Raw genomic sequence first — 15,928 nt, 5'->3', positions numbered from 1 at the left:
TAAAGCAAGTCAGTTGGTTGTATGATGATGAAGCTATTTAGGGTGAAATACAAGCATAGTGGGTGGGGATTTTCTTCCTGTCTTAATAGTCATGAGGAAATCTGTAAATCCTGACATAGTATGTGACCATTCATGTCTTGAAACTGCTGCCAGGAAATCTCTTATCATATATCAGAGCCTTGCACTAGTGGTGACTAGATATGCTCCATGATGGTACAAACAAACAAAAAAGAAAGAAAGGTCCGATCCCAGGAAATGCTTAAGGTGCAAAAAGTGAAACTGTAAAGTGGGGGAGTCTGAAAGCACCAAGCTGATGTCACACAATGCTGTGAACCAAAAGCACTAAAAAAGGAGGAAAAAATAAAGCAAACGATTGAGATCACATGGCCATCCCATCATCCTAGAACCGTAGCCTATTCAAATGTGGTCAGGAAGAGAAAGTATCTCCTCTCAACAATTGCTTCAAGAGCTTGCTCCTTCTTCCCTCGACCCCCCCCTTCTTTCTTTCTTTCTTTTCTCTGCCTGACTTTTACAACTTCCTCCTGGTTGGGCTGCAGCTCTAACCCAAACAAAACTCCATTTTTTAGTTATTGGCCCTCATGGCATGTAATGGAGAATCAAGCTAATTATCCCTACAGCTGTTTTCACTTGCTTTTTATGTAAGCAATACCTGGCTGATGCAGAGAGCAACAGTGAGGCCCTTCTTAGCGCTCCAGGCCTCCAGGCCGGCTGGAATTAGAGAGCAAAATGCCAGGTTTCCCTCCCCCGATACTGCCTGTGTGTACCCCTGAACCCATCTCCCAGCACACATCCCAGTCTAACTCAGCCAGACACAGTCCCCCACACATCCAAAGCTTCTGCGTCCACTCCCTATTACATCTCTCTCTCGCTTTGATGTTTAACAAAGCTGCTCTTCAACAGCTTAGATGGATCTGTGTGACAAGTGTTCATTTTCTTCCACTGATGGTCTCTGGCAATTAACGGAGGAGGAGAGCCAGGGTGTGGCTTGGGTTAAATTGGAACCATCTCCTGCTGTCACAGGACTGAGAGACAGGGTGAGTGCACAAAAAAAAGATGGAGGGAAAGAGAGACACAAGGGTAAATGCAGGGAGTGGGAGAGAGGGGGGTAAAGAGTAAAAGAAAACAATCCCTCACAGGCTAATTACATAATTTCCTTCATCTGAGCAAACACATGCTGGGTGAAAGCAAGTGTGAGCAAGCCCCACAGATGCCAGGCCAAGAGGTGCAGAGCAGACCCACTAACAGTCTCTAGCAATGGGCGGCTTGTGCCACAAAGGCGCTCGGCCAGATCTCAGAGGCGTCTGCGGAGTTTGTAGCTTTTGTGGGAGTCGTATCCACAACCTTAGTATCGATCCTCCCTTCCCCGGCAATCTCAGGGCAAAGTGACTCAGTGCAGATAAACAATTGCTGGTGTACTGTTTCCTTCATAACAGTCCATTCCTCACTGCAGCCAGAAATCTGTTCAGTACAAACACCACTAGGTGGAGTTGACTGTTGTTGAAAAAAAAATATCTCATGTATCAAACTCATTAAAGTCCCATGGAGAGGCAGCGTGCATCTGTAAAAGTGAGTCGGACAGCGTGTATGCCTCACATGTGCTTTTTCTGAACTTTCCTCTTGCTCAAACACCGCTTCGCTTGCCTGCTCCGGCTGTTTGCGTCTTTTCAAATTGAGATCAGGTTGAAATAAGCACAGGCAAAGAGAGAGAAGGAGAACATAGTAGCAATTTCAAGACTTCTATCATTTCAGCAGAAATTACAGTTAAAACTATGCCAGCTCCAGAACGTAAAAGAGCAGTCCTCCCCTCCAACTCTCTCCCTCCCTTTATGTTTTTCTGTCTCTAATCCGGTAAGGAATGATGGAAGGCTCTGTGTGGAATGGTGGTGAGTTGGGTCCAGCCAAGGTGTGCCAGCGTACTAAAGATACGGGTAGAATCTGCAGGAGCTGTTCCTAATGCGAAGGTTGTTTTGACATATTCACACACAGACACAAGTATGCAGGCATTCTTGCATTAAAAAGAGCAGCACATGCTGCAAAAGGGTTACCGGTGGGACTTGCTAACATATTCATCAATCATTTAAAAAGCCCTACAGTAAAAAAGAAACTATGTACATAAAACAGCGCATTATGTTCATGCAAGTTCAAAAAACAGGTTTGTGCAACAGCAGTAAGAACTGGATGGGATTCTATCTCTCAGCTCCTAGTCTTTTTGATCTCTAACTAATCTCTGAGCTTTTCCCCTATGATTCATCCTCCTGCCCTCTCCTCTCTAAGCACAGTGTGAGTGGCAGTGTTTATGTTAGTGTGAGAAATGTGTGAGTTCTACTGTGGGCCAGCTGCATGGTTGTCAAACTCTGTGTATGCAACCCACTACTGTACCTGCTTTCATACTGAGGCTAGTGCGCGAAAGCTACTTCCGTCTCATAACAACACCTTGACCCGGAGCTTGACCTTGACATGGAGCAGAGGCGGGCCATCAGAACCAGGGCCTAAGAGGCCTGAACATGCCTGCATCTTGAAAGCAGCACAGGCCCAGCCAGGCAGGGGAGACGAGTGAAACCTGAGCCCACATTAAAGAATCTGCATCAGGTAGGAGATCAGGAGAGGCCTCCATGATCTCAGTGTTTGCAGGGGTCTGGGCCTCTGAAGCCCTATCTCACCTCCATCTGGAAAGAGAATCTGAGGGTAGCCTGATGGTCCGATAAGAGGCCATGCCGACTGACACGGTAACAGCCTCTCACCCCCATTTGCAAAAAAACCAAAGTGGATGCAAGTCTAGTTGTAGTGCTCGCTCATGCTGGTGTGAGAGGGAGGCAGAGAGCTTGGTGTGGGGGTCCGGGAAGGAGGAGGGTGGGGTGATGGTAGGTGCATGGTGGCATTGAGGTAAATTGAAAATGCATGCAGTTTACAGAGACAAGTCTAGAGTTTAATGGCTTGTTTCTTTTAGTCTTTGTAAAATGGAAGACACACAGGTTTGCCTTAAATTAGGGCTACGTAGCTACAGCTGTATCAGTAACTATGCATGGCTGTGTGTGTGGAACAGAGGCTACTGGTGGTCCCACGTATCAGGTTTAAAACACGTGGGGCTTTTCAGGCACCGAGGCTGTGGGACGCTCTGCCGTTGTCTTTACGCTGACTCTACTGACTCCTTTAAAAAGCAGCTGAAGACACTTTTATACAAACGGGCTTTTAATTCATTTGAACTTGGACGGCTGATCTTATTGTGAAGCACTTTGTGATTTTTATCTGTGAAATGTGCTATTTAAATACATTTTACTTACTTACTTACTTACAGTTGCATTTTTAGGTTCAACCCACTCAAATGCAACCAGAAAAAACACGTATGACTTTATGTGGTAATTATCGTATTTTATAAGGCAGGAGAGAGAAAGTGGGCTGGTGTCAAGACCTTTGCCTGCAAGATGGAAAAGAAGGAAGAGAAACAGTGAAAGCCCTACTCTGCACATAAAGCAATAATAGTGTGCTATTTCCCTTCCATCATTATCACTTCATTTCCTTATTTGCATTTGTGATGACACACGGTACAGGAATAATGCTGCGTTTATTTACGTCGTTTTCTAGGGTGCTGCGAATGCTCCACCCTCCTCTTGATGTCTTCTCAAGATGACATCAACTCCACTGACCCATCAGTTTTCACTCCAGCTAGTTGCTTCCTCTCTTTAACTGCCCATAGAGTCACTGTTTCTCCATATGTTCTTTATGGCCCACAGTTCAGTCCAGTTTCTGCTCTTAACTTGCCCTCACACCAGGTCGGACATGACAGAAGATGGTTGACCACACGAAATATTTTATACATCTTCACCAGGTGGAACATGCATGAATAATAAATGGCGGATTATCACTCTTCGTCTGTGACAAAGCAAAAAGGTTTTGAACATTTCCACCTAATTCTAAAATCTGTGTGTAGATGTGTGGCTGGACAGAGAGACAAAAGAAATGAGGGTTTGGATTTAAAATGGTTTGGTCAGATCTACTTAGGGTCACTGACATCAGCTCAATAAGTAAATATGATCCCTGAGATCACAATGTGCTCTTAGGGAATACCAGGCTTACCTTAATGGAGGGCTGTGTATCTGCACCTGCATGTAGATCTGGGTTTGTGTGTGTCTGTGTACATAAATCTGCAGCTGTGTGTGTGTGTGGAACAGTTGTGTAAACAAAATCCGAACATAATGTCTATTCAGGAGCTGTTTGAGGTAGACAAGTTCACATGGATGTGATTTGTGTTGAACGAGTGTTAGAACCTTTTCGTCTGGTGATGAAAACTGCTCATTTTCCCCCCGTGTGGGCGAGCGCGTAACCGATTCTGTTTGGTGGTTCACTCTCTGTTTAATAGGCGTGTGCATTTTTCTCACAAACCACGGTTTTGCCTGCTTCACTCGTGAACATTCAAATGGAAAAAGTGCAAAAAGAAGTTTAAACCAGAGTGACAAAGTCGAGGTTGATGTCAAGTGGACTGAGTGCCTTTGTGCTAGCACAGCTGCATTGTGGTACTTAATACCAGGTTAAGTCCAGTCTCAGGAAGAACCAATCATGACTCTGTTCCTGAGGTCAGTATAGCCCCAGGACACTACAGACACATAGGATACATACTGGGGATAAACAAGGAGGCTTTCTCAAAGCTTGGTGGTCTGCTAGCAATCTCCACAGCGTGACCTCTGTGTCAGTGTGTGAAGGGAAAGAGTGAAGGTAATAAAAAATAAGATGATTTTTCAAGCTGCTAATTCTGTGCACATTTAATAATAATATAGTTTTGATAGAGATCATAATAACACATTAATCTCAATTTATACTACTTCCTATCTAGAATGATACCAGTATTAAATATGAATGTCAGCAGGGGAGTGGTTTTAGTTTTAGTTGCGTTTGTGTGTATAGGTGCAGTTAGGGTCTCACAGCCAGAGAGGACAATTTGGAAAAAGGAGCAAAGTTTGATGGGAAAAAGGTGAGGGACACGGTTTTGGTCAGGAGTACTTTGCAGCCTGAGAGTGGAGTAAAAAGGTGGGGTAACTGCGACAGAGAGAGGGCGTCAGTGAAACAGACTATAGGGGCCCCTGGCAGGAGACCAGAAACAAACACATTAAGGTGATAAACAGTTATCTGAGCCAGTTATGGTTCCACAGACTCTTTGAACTATAAAATGCCTGCAAACCCCCGAAACACTTTTTAGGGGGTTTTACACTATGACTTAAAAAAACGCAGATAATACTTTTTCAGCCATCTTGAACCTTTAACGACCTTTTGGAGCACTCTGTACGACGATGTGGGAGCCCTGCCAGGGAAACGTAAAGGGAGATACAGCAGATCATAAATAAGCATCGTAGAACGTGACAGGTTTGGCTCCGTGCATAGATAGAGAGTAAATAATCCTCATTTGTTCTGACATAACGACTCACAGTTTCATGATATTTACTGCTGAAAACACCCTGTACCCATTAAATAAGCGCTGATAGAGCCATCGACACTGACAGTGCTAACGTTTAGCCGTGCTGTGGGATTCATGCAACAGGTTATAATGCACTGGCTAGAAAATACTTATTTTTGTTTTATTAGCCAAGAAAGATATGGAGTGGAACTGGGACTGTAATGTATGTGAACCTGTTCTCATTCTCTCTATGAAACTCTGTGATGTGGAAATATTGATGTGCCGGCTATGTTAGGGACCACTTTTCATTTGGCTCCTCCAACTCAGATAACCAAACTCATGACGTGATTTCCAAAAAATCTTATTGATATCGGGACCGAAAAATAAAAGTTGCTGATAGTTCACACTAAATGAAAAAAGTGCTTTAGTAAAGTGTGTGCAGAGTTCCCATAACTCTTCAAATTCACTGTGCGAAATGTCGGTAAATGCGGCTTTGTGTAGTTTTGTGTGTGTGTGAAGTCGGTCCATTTTGCCTGGGCTGTGCTGGGAATAGTATCGGCTTAAAGCTGAAAGAATTCGGGCCTCCCAAGCAAGGTCATGTGCTGATGTTTAGTAGGAGCTTTCTCAGGTCACAGACTGTGACTTTCAACCATCACTCACTTTACCCCACATCTTTGAGTAGTTCTGTTTAAATGGCATATCTGACATATCTCCGCCAGTCGGCTGTAATGACAGGTGACAGCTGTCTCACTCCACTTACCTTGTTAAAGGAAAAGTCAACCCAAATACTAGCTAGACTTTGACATTGGATAGTAGATTTGGTGTCCTGTGGCATAACTCAAGGTGGGGCAACTTGGAAAATATTTGTAACATAAACCTAGATGTCAGGATGAAAAAAGAAAAGAAAAGCAAAGCAAAAAAACAGAGATGTGAGTCGTTGGTTTTGGACTGCCTCTTGCTCTTTATTTCCCTTAGTCCTAAACACTTGGGGCTAAAAATATAAGTTGATATTAAAGCAGTTGGACACTCAAAACCTTGAAAGATAGGTTCCCATTCCCCCCCAGATTCCAAATACTCAAGTCCATATAAACACTGAAACAAATTTTGCAAACTAATCATGCATCCTGTTTTGTCTGGCTGATGTAAGTGATTCTACACCCCTCCCCATCTCGTGGTGAAGGGAATTCCAAATTTGGCTGAAGACAATATGAGGATTTAAAAGTCGAAGTTATAATAATGAAACAGGTATGTGCCATGCATCTGTAGCTCAAAATTCACTCTCTGTTTATCCAGACACTGCTGGTAAGCTACTGTGAAGCGACAGTGAAAAGAGAGGACTGTGTACTTTATGCCAGCGGTCCCCAACCCCCGGGCCTCGGTCGTTTGGTACCGGGCCGCGAGAGTTGAGGCTCAGGTGTGAAATGTGTGGTTTTCAGGGTTTTTATCGGTTTTCAGCGTTATTTTGTTATCGTTTTTATCGTTAACTCGGTTTTCCTGGGTCTTTTCAGGTGTGTTTTTTCGGTACCGGTACTAGTTTTATTTTGTTGTATTTATCCGCGACACCTTAAGGCCGGTCCATGAAAATAATGTCGGGCATAAACCGGTCCGTGGCGCAAAAAAGGTTGGAGACCGCTGCTTCATGCTATCTTAACCACTTCACCATTTGAAACTGCTCCTCATATTAGTTTTAATCCAAACTTCCAAATGAAATTCTGCACAGAACAAGGTCTGTGGATGTTGTCCCATCAGCAACCCCCTTGGACTGAAAAATGAAAGAAGCAAAAGAGCTCTGCAATAGACTCTTCCAGTGGGTACTTCGCCTTTCGCCCTATGACAGCTGGGATAAGCTCCAGTCTCCAAGCAACCCTGAATTGGATAAGCAGGAAAATGGATTGATTGATGTTTAATATAAGCTCCTGAATATTTAAATGTATATCTACACTTTAAGAATGTGCATCTTGAGTAAGATGCAATAGCTATCTAGGATGACGTTTGCATGCTTACACATGCCAGCTGAGTTGTAAATGTGCCCGGTGGTGGTTAAGTAAACAGGCTTGCTCCCTGAGGTGCCCTGGTGCTGTATGTCTTGGCATCATTTCTGCTACATACTGTAAGGTCTGCATCATAATTCTGATTTCTACTCTTCTGCTCTAAGAGCAATTCTGTCACCATCTCTTTTACTTTCGTTATTTGGATCCTAGCCTCCATATTTAAGGTTACCACAATAAATTAGCATGAGGTGCATTACAGACATGTTTGACTGCTATTACACATATGTGTAATGTTTCTGTTATGTGCACAGTGTTTTTCAGAGATAATTACATTGTGTCTCTCTCCACCTGGGCTCTGACACATGTTCAACAGCTCAGCCAGACACGCCTAAGCACCTGTGTGAAACAACACGCTAAAGTCAGACTCTCAGAGTCACTGAGAGAACGAGCGAGAGGGTGTGCTTCCCCTGTCTCTGTTGTTAGGCTTACAAAGAGTCATTTTCAAGTGCAATGTGTCATTTGTCACATTCATGAATGCTGTTTCTTCCTACAGTGTGGGAACAGTGCTAGAGGACAATGAGCTGCATTCAAGCCCAGATTAATTCCACATCAGCTTCTTCACAGCTTGTCTTTAGGAACAGCAGAGGTAACCTTTGCTTCAGCGAAGGACTTTTTGACACTGGCTGAGAATCAGCTTTCTTTTACCCATCTCTGATTATTTTGACACTGAATGACACAGTTTGACTTTTGTTAAAAACCTTTGTTTCGAAGGTTTAGACACTTTTGAACTTTTCTCCAGTTAATTATAAAAAAAGATGAAACATCCTAGTTTATGTTGGTTCACACCATAGATATTGAATTCCTGGAGCTTTGCTGCACTACAGTACAGTATGATATGTCCCGTGACAATGAAAGTTGGCTGTATAAATAATAAACACAAAATGATATTTTGCTTTTTAGATATTGTTGCTTTTGGAGTCGGTTTAAACCTGATTGGCTGCAGGTTTTAACGTAGCTTAAGTTTTTTCTCTCTCTTGTACTTAGGAGGAGTAGAGTCTTAATCGTGGCTCAAGAGTTGGGCGTTCGCCTTGTAATCGGAAGGTTGCCGGTTCGAGCCCCGGCTTGGACGGTCTCGGTCGTTGTGTCCTTGGGCAAGACACTTCACCCGTTGCCTACTGGTGGTGGTCAGAGGGCCCGGTGGCGCCAGTGTCCGGCAGCCTCGCCTCTGTCAGTGCGCCCCAGGGTGGCTGTGGCTACAATGTAGCTGCCATCATCAGTGTGTGATTGTGTGTGTGACTGGGTGGATGACTGGATGTGTAAAGCGCTTTGGGGTCCTTAGGGACTAGTAAAGCGTTATATAAATACAGGCCATTTACCATTTAAAAATGCTGCAGGGTAAACTTTTGACACTGCACTAAATATTTCCCCGAAAATTCACTTCAGTTCAACATTTATGTACACTTGTACACAAGTACAGTCATTGCATATGTAAAAAGCAGCAAATAACACAGACAGTTTAAGAGCTAGAGAACAAGAGAGAGACCGAAACATGGCGTGACGTTTAAGAAAAGGGTGTAATAACAGTGGTTAAGGCTTGCTCTTTCATTGAGTAAATCTGGCCTGGGCTATTTCACACTGCAGGAATCTCCTGTTGACTACATCAAAGGCTCGCTCAGAGACGGGCTTGTAGAGAGCAGAAGGAACAGGTGACAGCTCCACACATAAAGGCATTTTACACATTCACATGCAAACCCTCTACTACCAACAACACGCTCACATATTTGAATGAACACACAGTAAGATCAAAAATGTAGTGAGTGACAGCTCCTTTTGTGTCCAGATGAGCCTGGGGGAAGTCTATTTGAAGAACCAGGAGAAGACCATAGATCTATCATCTGTGCTTCAAAAACCACTCAGAGACAGTCGATTCATACACTCAAATACACACTTCAGGTATGCAACAGGTATGACAAAGTACATTCAGACATTACAAGTATGAACGTGACATGTACCATATGAGTAAAACACTGATGAGACTAACACATGTACAGTGAACATCAAGCTACGAATGGTATAGGAAGCATGCAGATTTCAAGTGAAGCCTCGTGATAGATAGATCCAATATAGAGTGGCCCACATCCAGAGGGCTGAACATAAGGCTATGTCATCACGGGCCCTCTCCATACCTTCCATCACTTTTCACTCCCTCCTATAAACAGAAGGATGGGGGAATTCTGTAATTCCCACACACCAGGACACACAAACACACTTGGAAGAAAAACACACAGTTGTGTGTGCACGGTTATACTCATTTACTTGCAGCAGAATCTAGGCACGCACACAAAAGCACACAGACATACACACAATAACATTTTCACAAAGAGAAATTAATCCCGGGTGGTCTCAGGAGCAACATTGTTTCCATTTGAGAAAGCTCTGGTTTTGAAATCACCCAATCCACTTAAAATCAGGTTCAAAATCTATTAGTATATACATATATATGTGTATATATATACACATGTGACCATTCAGTATTTTTATATGAGATAAAATAAAGGGAAATACGTGTGCATGGTACAGCACAGAGGCAGAGCATATGACTGCTGGTATTCGTCTCCCTTTTTCATTCAGTCCATATCGCGCTGGGATGCTGAATGTTTAACATGGGAAGGTCCCACCTTAAACAGGCCATTATGGCCAATAGCTTTGACTGTTTTCATAGAATATGAGAAGATTACACAGCACTATGACGGCCAATTACGTCCTTCAGTAAAACATAGCTCTGTACCAACAACTCTCTAATGATGATGACTTAAACGTTTTCACCAATAGACCCCTTTCAGCTGCCCGGGCAATCACACACACACATACTGCACTGCTATAGTTAAGCGCGTTCACACACACACACTTAGAGATGTGGGCTGAGTCAAATTGAATCCTTGTGTTGCGCATAAAGAGCATCCCGCTACATCACAAAAGGCTGCTGTGTGCCAACTTTGCAATCAGATCAAGGATTGCTTGTGTTAGAGTTGTGAAGAAAAAGAAATGCAGACTAATATTGCTATATTGGCCAGTCTCCAGTATTCTCTTCTTCAGTTAGTCGCTGTAATGAATATCAAGTAGGTAGTGCAGTCCCAGCTAGCATCCTATCTAAAGCTAGAACAAGGTTTCTGTGCTCTCTCTTCTGAACGTGTCGTGAAACATGTAAAAGCTTTGGTGGAGCTTGTTTCTTTAAGCACTGCAGGGGTCAAAAATATAAGCCGCTCGTGTCATGCAAGCTCAACAAAAAGCTTTATTTTTGTATCATTCTGTAGCTAAGCTATAAAGTCTCAAGCACATACCAAAAAACCTATACATGCATTTTTCTCCTTGTTGCGCTACTATAACGCTCTCTTTACTGGTCAATGTATAAAGGCCATGGTGAACTAATGTTGCTGCCAGAGGGATAAAAAGAATGAATTTTTCAAATCCCTGTTTTGGCTACCACATAGTAACATAATTGACAGCAAATTTAAACTTCCAGTTTATAAGGTCCTACATAGCCCTGCTGTTCCATAATACCTGTCTGACTTCACTTAGTATGAAGTGCTAAGTGTTCTGGCTCCGTTCTTCTGAGACTAACAGTTCTGAGAGTCAAAGCAAACGCTGCTGGAGCAGGACTCAGCTTTTTTGGCTCCAGCTGCTGGAATACCTTGCCAGATGTATTAGATGTTTTCCAACCTTACCTGTGTTTGAAAAAAACTCTTTTTCCCATCAAATCACACCGATCTACTTAAATGACACATACTGTGTCTGCACAGGTATCTGCTGTAGTCTTGTGTTGTTTTATTTGAATCTACTCAGGAATGAAGTTTGCTGTGCTTTGTTCTTGAAGTGCAAACTTTCCTCGCACATCTTCTCAACATCCTTTCTCCATCACCGTACCCACTCAAACCTATGTCACCTCTGACCCCGGTCCAATTCACTACTGTCATTATGCAATTAACACCAATTAAGTCATTTGGCTGTAAGAATGTGTGTGTGTGTGTATCTGCATCTATGTGCATGCTTGTGTGCATAAGTGTGTTAAGTATGTGAATGTGTATGTGCACATGATAGGGCAATTAGAGCAGCACAAGGGAGCCTTTTGGAAGCGGAGAGCACTGCAATCAACCAATCAGCCTTCAGATGGCTTTGACATGAAAAGAGAGCATGGCCTCTGCTAACCCTGGGGGTCAGCCCCAATTTACTCTATTTACCCACTCAGGAATGACTCTCTGTGTGTGAAGGAGACACAGACAGGGCGGGAGAGGGAATGATGAATAGGTATGGAAACGTCTAAGTGACTAGAAGCAAGATAGAAAGGGGGAGAAGGGAAGAGAGGGGAGCAGTAGAAGGATGAGAAGCCCGGGGGTTGTTGTGCAGGTGAATTTTAAGAGAGTGGGAGGGTGTTTGAGGTGTGGTGGTTGAGTGGAGTGAAGGGGATGCGGGGAGAGGCTTTCGGTGTTTGCAGAGCTAAAAGGCCAGCAGTTGGAGGCTATTTGCTAACAATTTCCCCTTGGAAAGTGGCTCCACGCACATGCACACACACACGCACACACACAAACACACTTTTTAAAGACCACATATGAGGAGTGACAACTTTACACCCAACTGTCGCTATAAAACAGCAAGGTGGTCCATGAAGACAGTAAAAAACCTTTCTGAGAATCAAATGACAAAAGTACTAATTACACATGAACATTGTTGAAGCAATTCTTTTACGTGACTCTGTATAATTTTGGAAACTGTTCTCCAGCAGTAGAGTGAACTGCCAGCAGATTGTGCTGACCCCCTCCGACAAATGTGGGAGGGAAACTCAAAGTCGGATTTATTAATGTTACCAAGATTGTTAATGGCAGTAACAATCACTGTAACTGCATTGTCGTATAAGTTTAGGTCTTTGAAAAGTACAGAGATGTAGTGTAATATCTTCCACGGCTGTACTTTGATTTAAATGAATGGACACGGGTATCGGCTGCTCAGGTACGAGCAAACTGCAGCGTAGTTTTGCCCTAAAGGGTCGTTGGAATATGGTAGTCGTCCAATTTTGGGGATAAAACACACACAAGCTTCTGTGTGTGTTTTCACATGGAAAAAAGTTTGTATTGATTTGATAATTACAGTGTTGTGTTTATTGTGTTTACACCCACACAGATAAACACACAACTAACTAACCCACCGATCACTCACACAGCTGTGAGGTCTAATGCCAAATCTGAGCTGCAGGGCAGTGAGTAAAGTGCAGGAGCACCAGACAGCCCTTCATCACAGCAAACAGCCTCCTGGCTACAAACTGAGGGAGGGCAGAAAAACCAGAAGCAGACAGAGAAACCTAAAGAGAAGAGAAGTAAACACAGATGCACGATCTCTCAGTGCTCCTGCTGAACAATATCACATATCTGACGGGACGCACGCAGGTTATTCTATATCTAGAGTATGTGTATCTGTATGTAGGTGTGTGAGTGTATACGTATCGGAGAAAAACTGTCCTGCTCCAGGGCTCTCAGATGTGGACTGTAATCAGGAACACATGACTCTGCTACAGGAAGTCCTCCAGCGAAGGACAGGAAGCAGGAATACAGGGACCACATCATTAGTCTCGCTAGTCTCAAAGCCCACAGCCAATAGGAGCCTTGGACATGGAGGGCATGGGCGTAGTTGCTGGTGTGTGCACAATTATGTACATGTTCTATATGTTTCTATTTGTGTGAGCGGTGCCTGCAGGCTGGTATTAATGACTTATTTGTTTACTGAGTATAATGAGTCCAGGTTGTGCGTGTTTAGTAGAGTCAGAGCAGAACTGTGGCGAGGTTGGGCATGCCGCCAAAATACCGGCATTAAATAAGTACTACCCACACACGTGCATGCGCACACACAGGCACACACAGGCACACAGTCGCTACAGACAAATGAGAAACAAATGGTTCCTTTGTACGGTCTATACCTTGTCTCCAGGTCTCTCGGCCTCACGATGGCAGAGTGAAAATGCAGTTTCAAAAATGGTTCGCCCAAATACCCACTACCACACATACGCACACTCACAAGCACACACACCCCTCAAACCCCCAGCAACAGCCCTGCTGCCACATTCTCACCGCCCCTTCCTCCTCTGCTCTGCATCCCATCAGGACTAAAGAGACTAATTTCTGTCGATGGCTTACAGGTGGCCAGTGCAAGGTGAACCACATCCACTCTGCTGGCTGACACACACACACACACACACACACACACACACACACACACACACACACACACCAATGCAAAATTCATGCCTTTAAAACCAACCCTTTTATAAACCCAATGCCAAACATCAAAGAGAGAAACACACCTTAACACACCTCAAAGGCACCGGAGACACACAGTCATGCATGTGTTCAAACACACACACACACACACATATGCACACTCGTAAACTTTAAAGCATGAAGAATTGGTGTAAGGGTCAAGCCTGCGCCTGGTGCTATCTCATGTTTCTAAACAGAGAAAAATCTTTTCAGTGCTTTAAGAATCGTAGAACTATTAGAAGCATTTACGTTCCAGTCTCTAAAAACAACCGCTGGAAAAAAGTTATCTCAAAACGAAGCTATGAATCTTATCTTTTATCCTGAAGAGTTGCCATTTGGAAATTGTACAGCTGTCAGCAGCTATCCACAGAGTATGGGCTGAAAGTTACAAATGACAGCAATATTATGTGGAATGAGGTTCGCCGCAGGTCGAACGTTAATGTAATTTAGCCTTTAGAATTCGTTCTGAAATTTCATCACAATTTAGCAAGTCGCCTTCAATATTTGCATGCCACTTCAGCCAGACATATTCACATGTGCGCATTATTTTAATGCTGTATCTTTCTGTTCTTTTTCTTTGACATTCAGTGCCTTTCATACAAGTTTCACATTCTCGGATATCCATCTGTATCTCAGTCATCTCTCAGTCAAGGTTAAGAAGTGTGCTGCCAAATTACGAGACAGGGCTGAGAGGCTGCGCTCGGACTTTTTCTTACTTGCAGAGAGCAGAGGTGTGCGTGTGTTCTGAGTGCGTGTGTGCACTTCTACACATGTAGATTGGATTGCAGCTCTTTGAAGCCATGCCCTTGCCTTCATTAAACACAGTCCTAGAACCTGGAACAGCTTTCTGGGAACGTGTCAATAGCTCACACGCGCAAAGAAATACACATACAGCCGTGCCAGTAAAAAATGACCAGCTTCCTTTGAAGTCTGTGTCACTGTGCAAACTGATAAGATGAAAGGTGATCATCCTCTTCAAAACGTTCTGCCTTAAAGTGCAAACTGTGCCAACAAGCCTGTACCTAAGCCAGGGAGCCTCGACATGTGCCAAGCCAACTGCTACATGCCACACTTATCAGCCGCTATCTGATTGGACAGCAGTCGTAAGGTCCCACTTGAAAAATATAGATTAAAAATGGACAAGATCTTCTGACAAGAAAAGGGTGTTTGAAGTCCTTTGGTACAAATGATTCCAGGCAGACAGTTAAATGCTGCGAGAACGTAAGATGGAATTATTTAGGAAAGATATAATTTCTGTGTTTATGTGTGTGTGTGTGTGTGCACGCGGTAAAGACATGTTTATTTATTTTAGATTTTTTATTATTTCTCATATAACTGTTCTGCCAGAGTAAAACACACTTGTGCAGATATGCGTACAGGACACCAAAGCATTTTTAAAGTTATGAGAATCAGAAATTAGAACACTTTGAACAACACACAGTGAAAGCAGAATATAGATACTGAACACGGTAAAAACTAATTTGCAGTGCAAAACCAACCACAAGAGAAGTTAGCTCGTTTTTTAAAAACATTTTTATTGTTTCTGCTGTTTGCCAACAGTTTGGGATGAGTTTGAAAACTGGGCCACAGGCCAACACCAAACTGGACGGGATTCAACCTGAGCTGAGCATCTGTCCAACAACTATACCCCACAACCTTTAGCCAGGCTTAGGCAAAGCACAATATCCTGACAGTAAAGAAAGTAAATGTGGGTTAAAGAACAGACAAAAGATGCCGGCAATAAAAATGAGACGTGGGAGGGGAAAAAGGAAATATAGAGTGAAAGTAATCCCGGGTCCCCTCCTGTAGAGGCCTGCTCACACGCATTTAAACTGGGGCTTATCCCAGCACTTTGATACGCCTCTCTATAATTACCTGTGTACATTTCTGTGTGAATGTTTAGAGGGTATGTGCGTATGTGTCTGTGTAAATGTGCAATGTTGTCTTGTCTGTCAATCTTGGTCATTATGCTTAATCCCAAGAATGACACTCTCAATCCTCTCTGTCAAGCCGGGCCTTTGCAGCAGCACTCAAGCGAGGAGCGGGGTTTAGCACTTGTTCACTCTCTCCACGCACACACAGACATACACACTTACTCGTCAGGTAACACCGAAGCAGGTCGCAAAGACAAGAAAGCATTTTTGCTTGGCAAGAAAAGCAAACAACTATCCCACATCTGTATATGTGCGTAAGAATGTGAGGGAGAAAGGGGAGAAGGAGAGACA

The 15,928-nt window shown here is 43.5% G+C and overlaps 1 protein-coding gene across 3 annotated transcripts in view; it reads right to left on the bottom strand.

Moving 5' to 3' along the window:
- LOC102195210 (ERC protein 2) overlaps positions 1 to 15,928 on the bottom strand; it is a 159,138-nt gene that overhangs the window by 3,698 nt on the left and 139,512 nt on the right. The window lies entirely within an intron of this gene.

The sequence above is a fragment of the Pundamilia nyererei genome, unplaced genomic scaffold (assembly GCF_000239375.1).
Source record: "Pundamilia nyererei isolate P.nyererei 1_Seehausen unplaced genomic scaffold, PunNye1.0 scaffold00047, whole genome shotgun sequence".
NCBI lineage: Eukaryota > Metazoa > Chordata > Actinopteri > Cichliformes > Cichlidae > Pundamilia > Pundamilia nyererei.
Note: the sequence above shows the minus strand (reverse complement) of the source record. Positions and strands in the feature narration are given on the sequence as shown.